At 40.5% G+C, this 11,333-nt stretch overlaps 1 pseudogene; it reads right to left on the bottom strand.

The window, feature by feature from the left end:
* Positions 1 to 3,775: 3,775 nt before the first annotated feature.
* Positions 3,776 to 7,359, bottom strand: LOC146497817 (RING finger protein 228 pseudogene; annotated as a pseudogene).
* Between the last annotated feature and the right edge of the window lie 3,974 nt (positions 7,360 to 11,333).

The raw sequence follows: 11,333 nt of genomic DNA, 5'->3' as shown, positions 1-11,333 counted from the left end.
GTAATTAATTCCTTAGCTTAGAGACAACTGACTGCCTCATGTGTGAAACTGCTTCATTTCCCCATTTTATTAATTGTTGTCTGGCACACTAAATTAGTATTGTGATGGCAACACTTTGTGATCTGGAAACAATACAGAAACAGCCCTCATTTCTTTCCTTTCATCTTGTCATTTTTCAATATTTTGTAGAACACCGTTAGATAGACCTATAGAGATGATAGCTACAGCTGCAGTCTTACATAAAAATATAGATAAACCAGGCCAAACAAGCTTTGGTATTGCTGGAAATGACAACAGTTAACCTCACAATCGCTGAGTGCAAAATCAAGCAGTGGCTGCATTTAAGCCAGAGAACAATGACTCTCTAATTTTCTTTATTTCTGACTGCGTCCAGTGTACTCAACCACTTGTTTCCAACTGGATCATAACATGCACTGTACTTTTGTACTTCTCCAAGTCGTTTGGCTGTACAACAAAAACGAGAGCTTGGCTATTTGTAGCCAAAGGGTAATTTGCAGAGTAGCCCTGCTGCCACACAGCCAGACCACATGAGAGTTGGTGACAGGCAGTGACTCATTCTGCAGCTTAATGCAGAGATGTTTGCAGACCCTCACACAACTCTAAAACGACTAAGAAGAATCTTTTCGCTTCAGCATTTATTTAAGAGGTGGGCTGGCCATGTGCAAACAGAAGCTACAAGACAAGAGGAAAAGGTCCTCAGAAAGCCTCTAATAACTCCACAGTTCCATTAAGGTCAATAAAACATGGCCATTGCACCCTGAAGCTGAATTGGAAGACTTCTGTGCTGAATCTGAGTAGAGCCTACTATGCAGACTGCGCAAGTGGCCCGAGCCATAGCCAGAGTCTGCAACTGTGAGGCTGTGATGAAGCGACATGTAGTTACAATCCCAGGTAGCTGTAGGTTAGATAACTGCATAGGTTTTAAGAATCTGAATCTCTTTATTTTCATTGTACAAGTACAATGAAACTGGATATAAATAACACGTACAAAATAAATAAAGGGAAATATAAACAGTTAAAGCTAAAAAAATAATAAATGAGAAGCATTCTGCAAGTGTGTGCATCAGCCCCACTTTGTACCTGTATATTTACTGGGGGGAAAAAGACAATCCTAACTGTTACTTCAATCAGGTCCAAACTCAAATCGCTCCTGCTACAAACATGTCTCATCTGTTGTACAGCAACCCAGATACCACAACCAACCAATAAAAGTCATCCGTTATCTGGGCAAAGTACACTGAGAAGTCGTTCCAGCTCCAACACGTAATACAGGTCCAGCCATTGTTGGATTTGAATGACACAGACACACCCTCTCCTGCTCACTAGTTCAACAATATAATGCATGAAAAATTATCTCAGTGGGAAAAACCTGCAATCCCTTAACACACAGCCGCAATGAAAAACTTTTTGATCAGAAATTAGACCTTATTTGTTAATTCCAGCCAACGGAGACTACACAAAACCTCGTGCTTGTTTTAGTAAAGCAATTTAACAAACAGCAACTTGCTGCCACTTTAATTTTAAAGTATTGTTTGTTTTAACACTAAATATGATGGCAATAGTGGCAGTATGTTAATCAGCATCGGGACAGTAGTATAAACTCAGCAACTCCCACTCTATGATTTAACCTGGTGACGAGTGTAGCGTTTAACCTAGTAATTATCATGTAATTCAGACTGCAGCACTCAGATGAGAAGCATGACATTCAGTGCGGTGTCGGCGCGTTGGTTTGGATCCTTAACAGTATTCTGTATCAACATCGTTGAATAAAACCGGCACACATAAAATAACCGTCGCGTAGGTTTTGATATTTTGAGCAACACTACCGCTGGATGACACACAGAAGGTCACATGCTGCGATGCTAGCGAAGTAGCATCCAGATTAGCGGCTCAAAGACGCGCTAGCAGCTAGCACTTAGCTATAGCTAGCCTCCACCGCCGCTACTACTATTGGTGCCTTTAGTGAAGCCGGTTTTCCCGGTAGACATTCACTGAAATTAATTTAAAAAGCAGCATATAAGCGTCGTCCCGTATGGACGTCTAAGGAGAATTAAAGGGTACGTGCCACGTTGATTAGCAAACCGGTCGCTGACAATAAGCCCATCTCTCCTCAACATCTGCAGAGCGCTCACGCCGCAACACATTCTCACCTCTGTCCTCTGCTGCTGCGCTTTCAGTCTCTGAAGCACCGGATCAGCTAGATTAGCCTCTGCAACCACAGCTCTGAAAAGGATGAAGACATCGTCTGTTAACTCGGCGTGCTTGTCCCTAAATTACAACCGTTGGTCCGCTTAAAAACCAATATAAAATTAAGTCAAATTGTAAATCAGAGCATCACCGGGCCACTGCTGCCAGCCCGGAAGATATAAAGTGACGTCACGGCGCTTCTCCGCCTGCGATTGGAAGACTGGAGGTGGCGCGTGCTTGGGCCAACAGAGACGTCAGAGAGGTTATTATCGGTCACAGCCGTCTACGCGGTCCTACAGCAGTAGACACAGAGTGTGGCCGCCCGTGAGGTGATAGGTTTAGTGGGCTGTTAAGTGACCGCAAGTCACATATTATTGTGTTTGATTAGCAAGTCGGCGATCTGCCAAAGAAGAGACAGACAGCTGTCAAATGGGCGAAGGGAAACGAGACGAAGGGAAAACAAGCTATACATACCAAGTGTAAGACGCTAGGTTGTCTTGAGCAAGAACGGTTACCAAAACCACCGAAACTCCTTACCTTCCTCTTTTTGTCGACAGCTTATTAAAACCTAGCAATGTAAAGACTGACTACCTCCTTATCAGCTTTGATTGACTGTATTTTATTCCAATACATATCACAGACCATCAAAATGATGCACTGAAACGTATATGAATTAAAACCACGATGCTGTGCGTTCAAGCACCACACTAAGGAGCACTTAGTGAGTAATCGAACTCATATCACAGTCTATTAAAATTTCAGTACCGTACCAGATATGTCAGTTTCCCCCCCAAGTATTTAATTCAAATATCTAACTGCATGTGATTGTTGCACAGTTTTATTTAAGAGTTTTGAATCCTTGAAAATAGCACACTTTTACCACAATATATTTCCTGAATTAAGAAGACAAAAGAAGTGTCTGAACTGTTGTTTCATACTTCTCCATAATCGGTTTTTTTTTTTTTTTTCTTTGGAGTTTCTATTCCTCCAACTATCTCACGTTGTACTCGTGGTTCTTTTCTGGTCTATTTCCTCTCAATAGTGTGTGCGACAGGATAGAAATGAGAGAGTAGAAATATGAGGAAGATGATGAAGCTGCAGTGAGTGATTAAAGTTAGGATAAAGCTTGTTCCATATCAGCCTCTCCAAACTAAATCCATCTTTATAAAAGGTTTATTTCCATGTACCTGTATCATGTGAGAGACATCCAGCACTCTTAATAGAGCTTCCTACAATAATGTATTGATAATTAATGGTGCTACTGTTGCAATCAGTTCAGCCTGGCCTGTGGTGGTCACTGATATTCATGTAAAATCTGTTTTGGGGGAAACAGTTAATGGATAGTTTGCAAATTCACTTATCAGAATAATAAAAAACAGCTGCTGCTAAAAAGATCACATGACTTGATAATGTGGTTCATTCATGTGTTTCACACACATAATAAACATAAATATGTGAGTGTTGGGTTTATTCTAACAGGCAGACATGTAAATACAATAATCACCAACATTAGTTGACTTTTAAGTGTCTTTAAAAAAAAATCAATTAATATAATTAAAAAGAAACTTGTCTGCAATCTCATGTTTACACACCAGAGGGAGTTGCATCTCTTAAGTGAGCCCCACACATTGCTCTCCTGTTTCAACTTGACTTAGACGTTATCCCAAAATGCCACATGTGAGATAGAGGCAGAGGACAGATAGGAGAGAAACATCTCCTGTGACTGCTAAAAAGGAACACGATGAAAGTGAAACGGTTAGATGAGCTGCGTGCGACACTTTGACCCTGGACATCGATTTCTTCTCACTGTTCTTTAGAGTTTTTGCATGCTTGTTGGGCCATATGTTTTTACTGCCATTTTCTGACAAATACGTGCACATGTGCACACAAAGCCACACTTTCTCCACCACATACACACAGACTTGGACTCACACAAGCTTGTGGTCACATGATGAGGCAAACTGCACACAGAAGGGTGATAATCTCACTCCTCGGGCTGTGTCTTTGAGGTCACGGCGGGACACGGACCGTCAGGGGGCAGATGCTGCAAGTACACACATCACTTTCATCTGCTCTGTGAAATATGTGTGTCCAATGTGATAATGACACAGAGACACACTCTGCACACACTTAAAACGATACAGGAAGAGAGAAAATGTATCATGCAACTGTCTGTCTCTTTTGAGTGTCCACAGCGTCTAATCACTGTTCCCGGAGATTCACCTACTGTGTTATTTAAAATGTGATTCTTTCCCGCCAGTGTGATTACAATGTGATTACCTGCTACTTTAGTTATTCTGAGTTGCTCAACTTCAAATCACAGATGAAGTATTTTAAATTCTTCTCAACTTTCTGTTACTTGTGCACATCAGAAAGAGCACTTCTCATTTACAAAGGTTTCAGAATGTTAACCCTTTATTTACCACAGGCCTGCCAGTGGGCCTATTTTACAGGCATTCTTGACCATGACCATAACTCAGTTAACGTTTGAGTTAGAGACAAAATTCAAATGGTTTCTGAAAAACTCCATTATTTCCTTTTTCATTTTACAGCCAAAATTACAAATTAGGTCTTTAGCATGTATAAATCATAGTCAACAAAGGGTTAAGTTAAAAGAAAAAGCACAACTGCTTACAATTTGAACACTTATTGGTTATACATGTGTTTGATTTCTCAGTTGCAAGGTCACATGCTGTATGATCCATGTCAAAATCTGCTGAATCCTATGCAGCATTGTGTTCGTATTCTCTTTTTTGACACATGAGCATTTGTGAGTGAGTTATAACCTTTTGCAGGTAAATTGTAGTGTTTTGCTGCATGTATTTCTGGGGAGATTTGGGAGAGCTTCAAGGCTGCAAAATTTAAAACGTTTGGAGAAATACACCAAAACCCACTGAGCAAAATTGTGGAGAGAGTGATGACCTCAAAACCTGTTCCTTTTTTTTAAGAGATGTTCCACTGTCAATCTGTTCTTTTAAAGGTAAAACTGGTAAACAAATAATGTTTGACCCCCCCCCCCCCTCCCATCTGATTATGAAAATCTCTGATATCTAGTTGGACGTATAAGGAAGAGGAGGGTGGGAGTGTATGTGTGTGTGTGTGTGTGTGTGTGTGTGCTGTGTAGGGATTAGAGAACAAAAGGATCCTTCTCTGTCATCAAAGAGGATCTGCTCTCGACTCATCCCCTGCTCTGTAGCTACAGCTTTTTATTTTTCGGGAGTGGGAGTGATGGCTGGAGGGAGGGTGGGAGATGGTGGGAGAGTTTGATGGCAGGGGATGCAGATTTCAAAGTAATCTTTAACTTTAAGCCCCACAGTCCCCATGAAATGAAGCCCTCTGCCCCAGACACACTGTTGCCTATGGCTCCCAGTGGAAGCCTGCTATCCCTCTTTTTTTCCCCCTCCTCAGGCTTTTGTCATGGTGGCACTTAAGTGGCATTACTCACTGACCGGATGACGAAATGAAGGAGTTCCTTTGAGAGACCTGAAAGAGATGGATTTTAACTCCAGAGACCAGTGTCGCCTCTTAAAACAACACTAAGTGGATATAAATGCCTACTGTGTTACTGGGATCCAGCAAATACCACAAACCAAATAGAGTCATCTCCTTGATCAGGATGGATTTAATAACCCAAACCCAGTGCACTGAAAGTGCTGCTGTTCTTATGATGATGAGACACAGCAAATACATGCAACAAAATCCACAAAAATCCAATAAAACACTTGCTCTAAAAGCCATCTAAGCATGATTTTAATGATTTCATAAAGATAACTGAACCCCCATCAGGTTATTTAAAACAGTCTGCACTTCCATTGTGTCATCACTTCAAAAAACTACTTATTTAGGCCCCCAACCCCAAAGTTATTTTTCTCATCTTGTTAAGGCGCATGTCCCCTCAGGGTGACTGACCTGGGATCCCCTGCTGCTGCCCCGGCCCACCATGGGGAGTCAGTGTAATTACACAGAGGTAGTTTTAAGGTAAACGGACACAGAAGATAGGAATAATTCTGTCATGTCCCATTAGCTTTACTCATACAGCTGTTTCAATGCACCTTGGGACGCTAAGCTAAAGCCTGCTTTAGATTTGAAGTTATTATTAATGGCTCTGTTTAGATAAAGTGTCCCAGTACAGCATGACAGTGTGGCAAGGAGTCTGCACAAGTTCAAACATAGTTTGTGCACCGTTTACTGATGTTATTACAATTATCCACAAACATACCTTTTACTAAAGTGCCATACGGGATTTATAATCACTCTGAAAAAATAAAATGATAACCATTTCCCTTTGAATAGTTCTCAACAGGCTGGGTTTCGTTGGTGTAGCCGGGTGATCACGTGATATTGAGATAAACTGAGTCGCTTGCCTCGGTTTCAGGCTGATAAAGCATGCAGGCTAACCAAGTCAGGATGAGCGAGAACAGGGCAAGAATGCTGGCAACAGACAAGCAGACAGGGACGAGCGACCTGATGTGGCTGAGGTTATGCACAAAGACGAGGCCCAGAAACACGAGCAGCAGCGTGGAGAGGAAGGAGAAGATGGCGCACACGCAACTGGTCTTGAATGCAACGTGTTTGCACGCCTCCCATCCGCTGTGACCGGTCTCCGTGGAGGTCGCAGGAGAGGCGGGCGGACCCGGCAGCCTTTCCGCGTTTAATGAGTCCTCGGGCTCCCGCTTTTTGTGCGAGAGCTCCTCGGTGAGAGCTGTGTTGTCGGGGAGGTTGCGAACCCGACGTTCCGGTAAAGGAGTTCGGTGGCGACACACGGGGCAAACGATTCTCCAGCCCCGACCCTCCCGGAAGTGCAACGTTTCGAGGCATTCCAGGCAGAAGGTGTGGGAGCAGCTCAGCAGTTTGGGACTGTGGCGCTCCAAATCGAAGTAGTTGTAGCATATTTTGCACTCGCTTTCCTCCCCATGGACGCCTCCTGCACTGAGCGCCTCCGCCATGTTCTCCATTATTGGACCGCATTAACTGCTTTATTTGACAACACTGTCAGTACACCGAGTCTCACATTTCACCATCACACATAAGAGTATCTCCTGCAGTGGAGGACTGCAGGAAGGCAGTGTGAAGTGGAATAAATAATATTTCTGGTTGTGTTGAAATCGCGTTCCTTTCTGAGCATCGCCGTGATCTCAACACCGGAACTAACTGTTAAGCGAAAAAAAAAAATAAAATAAAAATAATAATACTAATAAATCGATAGACATGGTCAAATTGATTTCTCCATTGGTGTCTGTCACCTGGCAGATTTGTCTCAAGCGTGAATCACGTGTATAAGTTGGATCTAACAGGCCTATTTAACCGTATAATTAGAATTTAGTGCCCGCGGTGTCAGTAAAGGGCACCATGTGTTGATTCCTCTACACTTCAGCACCACAGGCAGTGGACAGCGCCAAGCAGGATGATCAGCGGTGACACCTTCAGCCCGGCGCTGATCCGCTGTTGTGTAAGTTGTAGCTCAGAGAGCACCACATGGGTTAAATACCAGCAGCCGGTTTAGAGATTCGTGAATGTTCTTTTTTATTATCGTGTTTGTTATTAATAACCATTTCCAGGAGACTCTCATGGAAATGGTTCTTTTTATTGCAAGCATAATGACTTTACGCTCTGCTTCTGCGTAAAGTCCAGTTCACCATGAACTTTTTATAATTATTTGAACATTTCAGGAAGCACCTCTTTAGTGGAATAAAGAGGTGCTTCCAGTTTTAAACTTTTGTCCACCCTAGTAATACAAGGAGTATCTGCTCAACTTACATACATTACACCCTATTTGGTTTGTGTGGAGAAATATTATCATCATTATTTTATTTAATGAGAAATTATGAAATTATTTAATTTAAATAAAGTCAGACCACTGGTATAATGCACAAATGTGTTATGTCTGTCCTTAAAAGTTTTACATCCCCATCCATGGTATGGGTCTCTGAATATGGAGTTAAAGTATACTTGAAACGTTTCAGAGTCAGTAGAGTCATCTTAAAGGAATTCCCTGCCAACATAGATGAAGACGATTTCATGCCCTTTCCACACAGAAACTATGTGTTACATGTTAGGACAAGCTTCTGTCTTCAGGCTGTATCTTTACACATGATAGCACACACACACTGGCCTGCAGAATGTGTCGACGTACAATGGGCCCTCTTGTGGCGGAATTTATGCTTGCATGTTTAGTGAAAGCAGTGTTAATCTATATAAATGAACAACTTTACATGTAGTTAAAACGTTTTAACAGCGCGGTAATTCCAGCCATTAATGAGGACAGAGTTATGTTGGTTAGAATACACTTTAAAATGCTAGCATATCAGTGCTCCTTTATAAAAACTATTATAAACTTAATTCTAATCATGGATTTAATGACGATTGGTGTTTCGCTTTAGTTCCTGTATGATTCAGAAGTAAAGTGATTCATCCGTAAAATATATAAATGAAGAAGAAATGTGTCAACATATAATGAGATGAATTTCTGACAATAGAAATGTTGTCAGCGCCAAGATTTTTAAACAAAAACATGCAAAATGCATATAATTGAACTCTTTCAAGCTCTGTAGCCCCCTGTACTGGGACTTCTCTGTATCTGCTTTTAATAAATCAGTAAAGGGGATGTGAAATACTAGGACTAAAATTGATTTAGCATTGTTCTCTTTTTCTCTTGCATCACACAGTTACACCTAAGAACGTAACACTGTAACTCATCACAGACTCATTTATTTAAGGCTGTTATCACACTCCGGTTCTCTGGCTTATGGTTGTTATTGGTCCTAAGCAGAAACATCAGTTGCTGCTTTTTTTTAAAGCTCAATCTGGCCCTGCGATAGAGAAAATGACATACCAAAATACTTCTTGCAAATCATATTAATTATGGCAAAAGTCACCGAGTGTTTCTTATCCAGAGAGACCAAGGTTGTTTGGCCTTCTAGTCGACTGAATTCATCCTGCATGTATTTTCAGGGAAATTAAGAAAAAGCCCTAGGGCTCGATGGTGTCTTGGGTTACTGCTTCAGAATATGTTTGACATATTTATTTATTTTTTCCCCTGTACATTAGAAAACAAAACTGAACTTAGAATATGTAATCCTTGAAGATGTGCAAAAATGAGCAGATTATGGATAGGATTCGCTTGTGTTATATATTTTGTGATTTTAAAACAAAAGCCTATTGAATGATGATTTCCACATCACACGTGTAAAACTAGTCATTTCTAATCATTAAAAGAATCTATATTGCACTGAATTTACTTTGGATGTAAAACTTTCTTTGACGAAGCAATAATTCTGCTCCTGTGTATTGTCATAACACCAGATATCATCCCTCCGCCAAAGAGAAACACACACACACACATTGAAGTAAGAGCACAGTGTATTGCAGGTTAAATAATAATCTTACTGAAGGTGACAAATGATGGTTCATCATCTCAGTGTTTGGGTCTGTAGTTACTCAACTATCAAAGCAACCCTGCATGCCCCGAGGTTGTATGGTTAACAAATGCTTTGCTTCTCTTTTTGTTTGTTCTCCCTCACCTAAGCTCACCTTATAGGTCTTTGTTATGATAACTGCACTCAGCGTGAGTTCCCACTGAAGTCTGGAGAGCCACACATATTTGATAAGATCAAACACACTAGAAAAACAGTGCAGTCTTTTGGTTGTGCCTTGTAACAGTAACATCCCAAAGGCTGTTAATCAGAGAATGGATTTCCTCATTCTAACGCTGCTTAGATGTTTATCTAATAGATAAATTGGGTATTCTCCTAATTTGTTTCTCACTTTTCAGACTATGTCCGCTCATGTAAAGCTCTTTTAAATTGTCACCATTGAATGCTTGGAGCTTAAAAAAAGACAGGATAAATAAATAAATCAGTTACGATTGATATTGTCCTTAACGGAAATCACACACACACACACACACACACACACACACACACACACACACACACACACACACACACACACACACTCACAAGCTCAGCTTAATTTAGAGTTGTGGTCGTCATAACAAGTGAGTAAGTAAACTACAAGTCTGTGTTTAAAATAGTAGGAAACCAAAAACACCCCAAAGGAGTTGAAATAATGATAAACCCTTGCGGGCGTCTGCTTTACAGACATGTATTATTACACTTAAAAAAATTCCCACTCACAGCAGAGGCATGATTCTCTGAGGCCTAATAAAGGTTAAACACATGCTGTTTTACAGCTGGCTGTTGTTTTAACACACTGAAATTATGATAGAAAGTCAATGGATAATCCAAATTAGGGTAATCAAGGTTATCAATCACTCTGCTTGTCAGGGTAAGCAGTTACAATTACAATATATTTTTTTTAAACTAAGGAACAGAATTTTTTTAAAATGATTTAACCTTGTTAGCTCAGCAGTTGAGTCCCTATAGCTCATGGACAGATTATCAGTTATGATTTAATTTCCTCCAGATGTCCTCCTATATTTGAAGTGATATTGTGTTAATCTCGACTATTATGCTGTAAGTGGCTTTACAAAGAAAGGAGATTTTTTTCAGTGCTGTGGTTCAGCAGAGGGCCTTATCGGCCAAGAACAAAACTGCCTATAGGTTATTAGGCAGCTATACTAACTTTATCTTTAGTGGAGACATAGAAGGTTATTGAGTTTCATTAATGTGTTTGATTCCAAAATATAGCCTCAAAAGACTCTGGCTGTGTATCTGCCAAGTAAATGCTACATGTTATTTAGTTTTGGGTTCATTTTGTTCTATATTTTTGATGCATTAGGTTCACCGCTGCTGCCACCACCACAGCACATTTCTGACTCAGCTTACCCCTCTAATTGATTTGACATGGTAGATCCAATATCCTTTTCATGATAGTCGAACTTTAGTATAATAACTTTCTATCTCCCCCATTCTGCTTTTATGGACGTATAATGTTTCCACATGTTCTGTGTCCATTGGATTTTTTTTTAACACAGGGTCTTATAGAGTGAGTAAAGATATGTTGAGCCACATGCTGTGGGAGTGAAAAGACCAGAAAGATTGCACCAAGTTGGGATGTAAGTGAAATAACGATACAACAATCTCTGTGCTCCCATCCATTGTTTCTCCATTTAACAGTCAATAAATAAATAAATAAGTTTATTATTAAATTAAATTAATTTCATT

This window comes from Neolamprologus multifasciatus, chromosome 18 (assembly GCF_963576455.1).
Source record: "Neolamprologus multifasciatus chromosome 18, fNeoMul1.2, whole genome shotgun sequence".
NCBI lineage: Eukaryota > Metazoa > Chordata > Actinopteri > Cichliformes > Cichlidae > Neolamprologus > Neolamprologus multifasciatus.
Note: the sequence above shows the minus strand (reverse complement) of the source record. Positions and strands in the feature narration are given on the sequence as shown.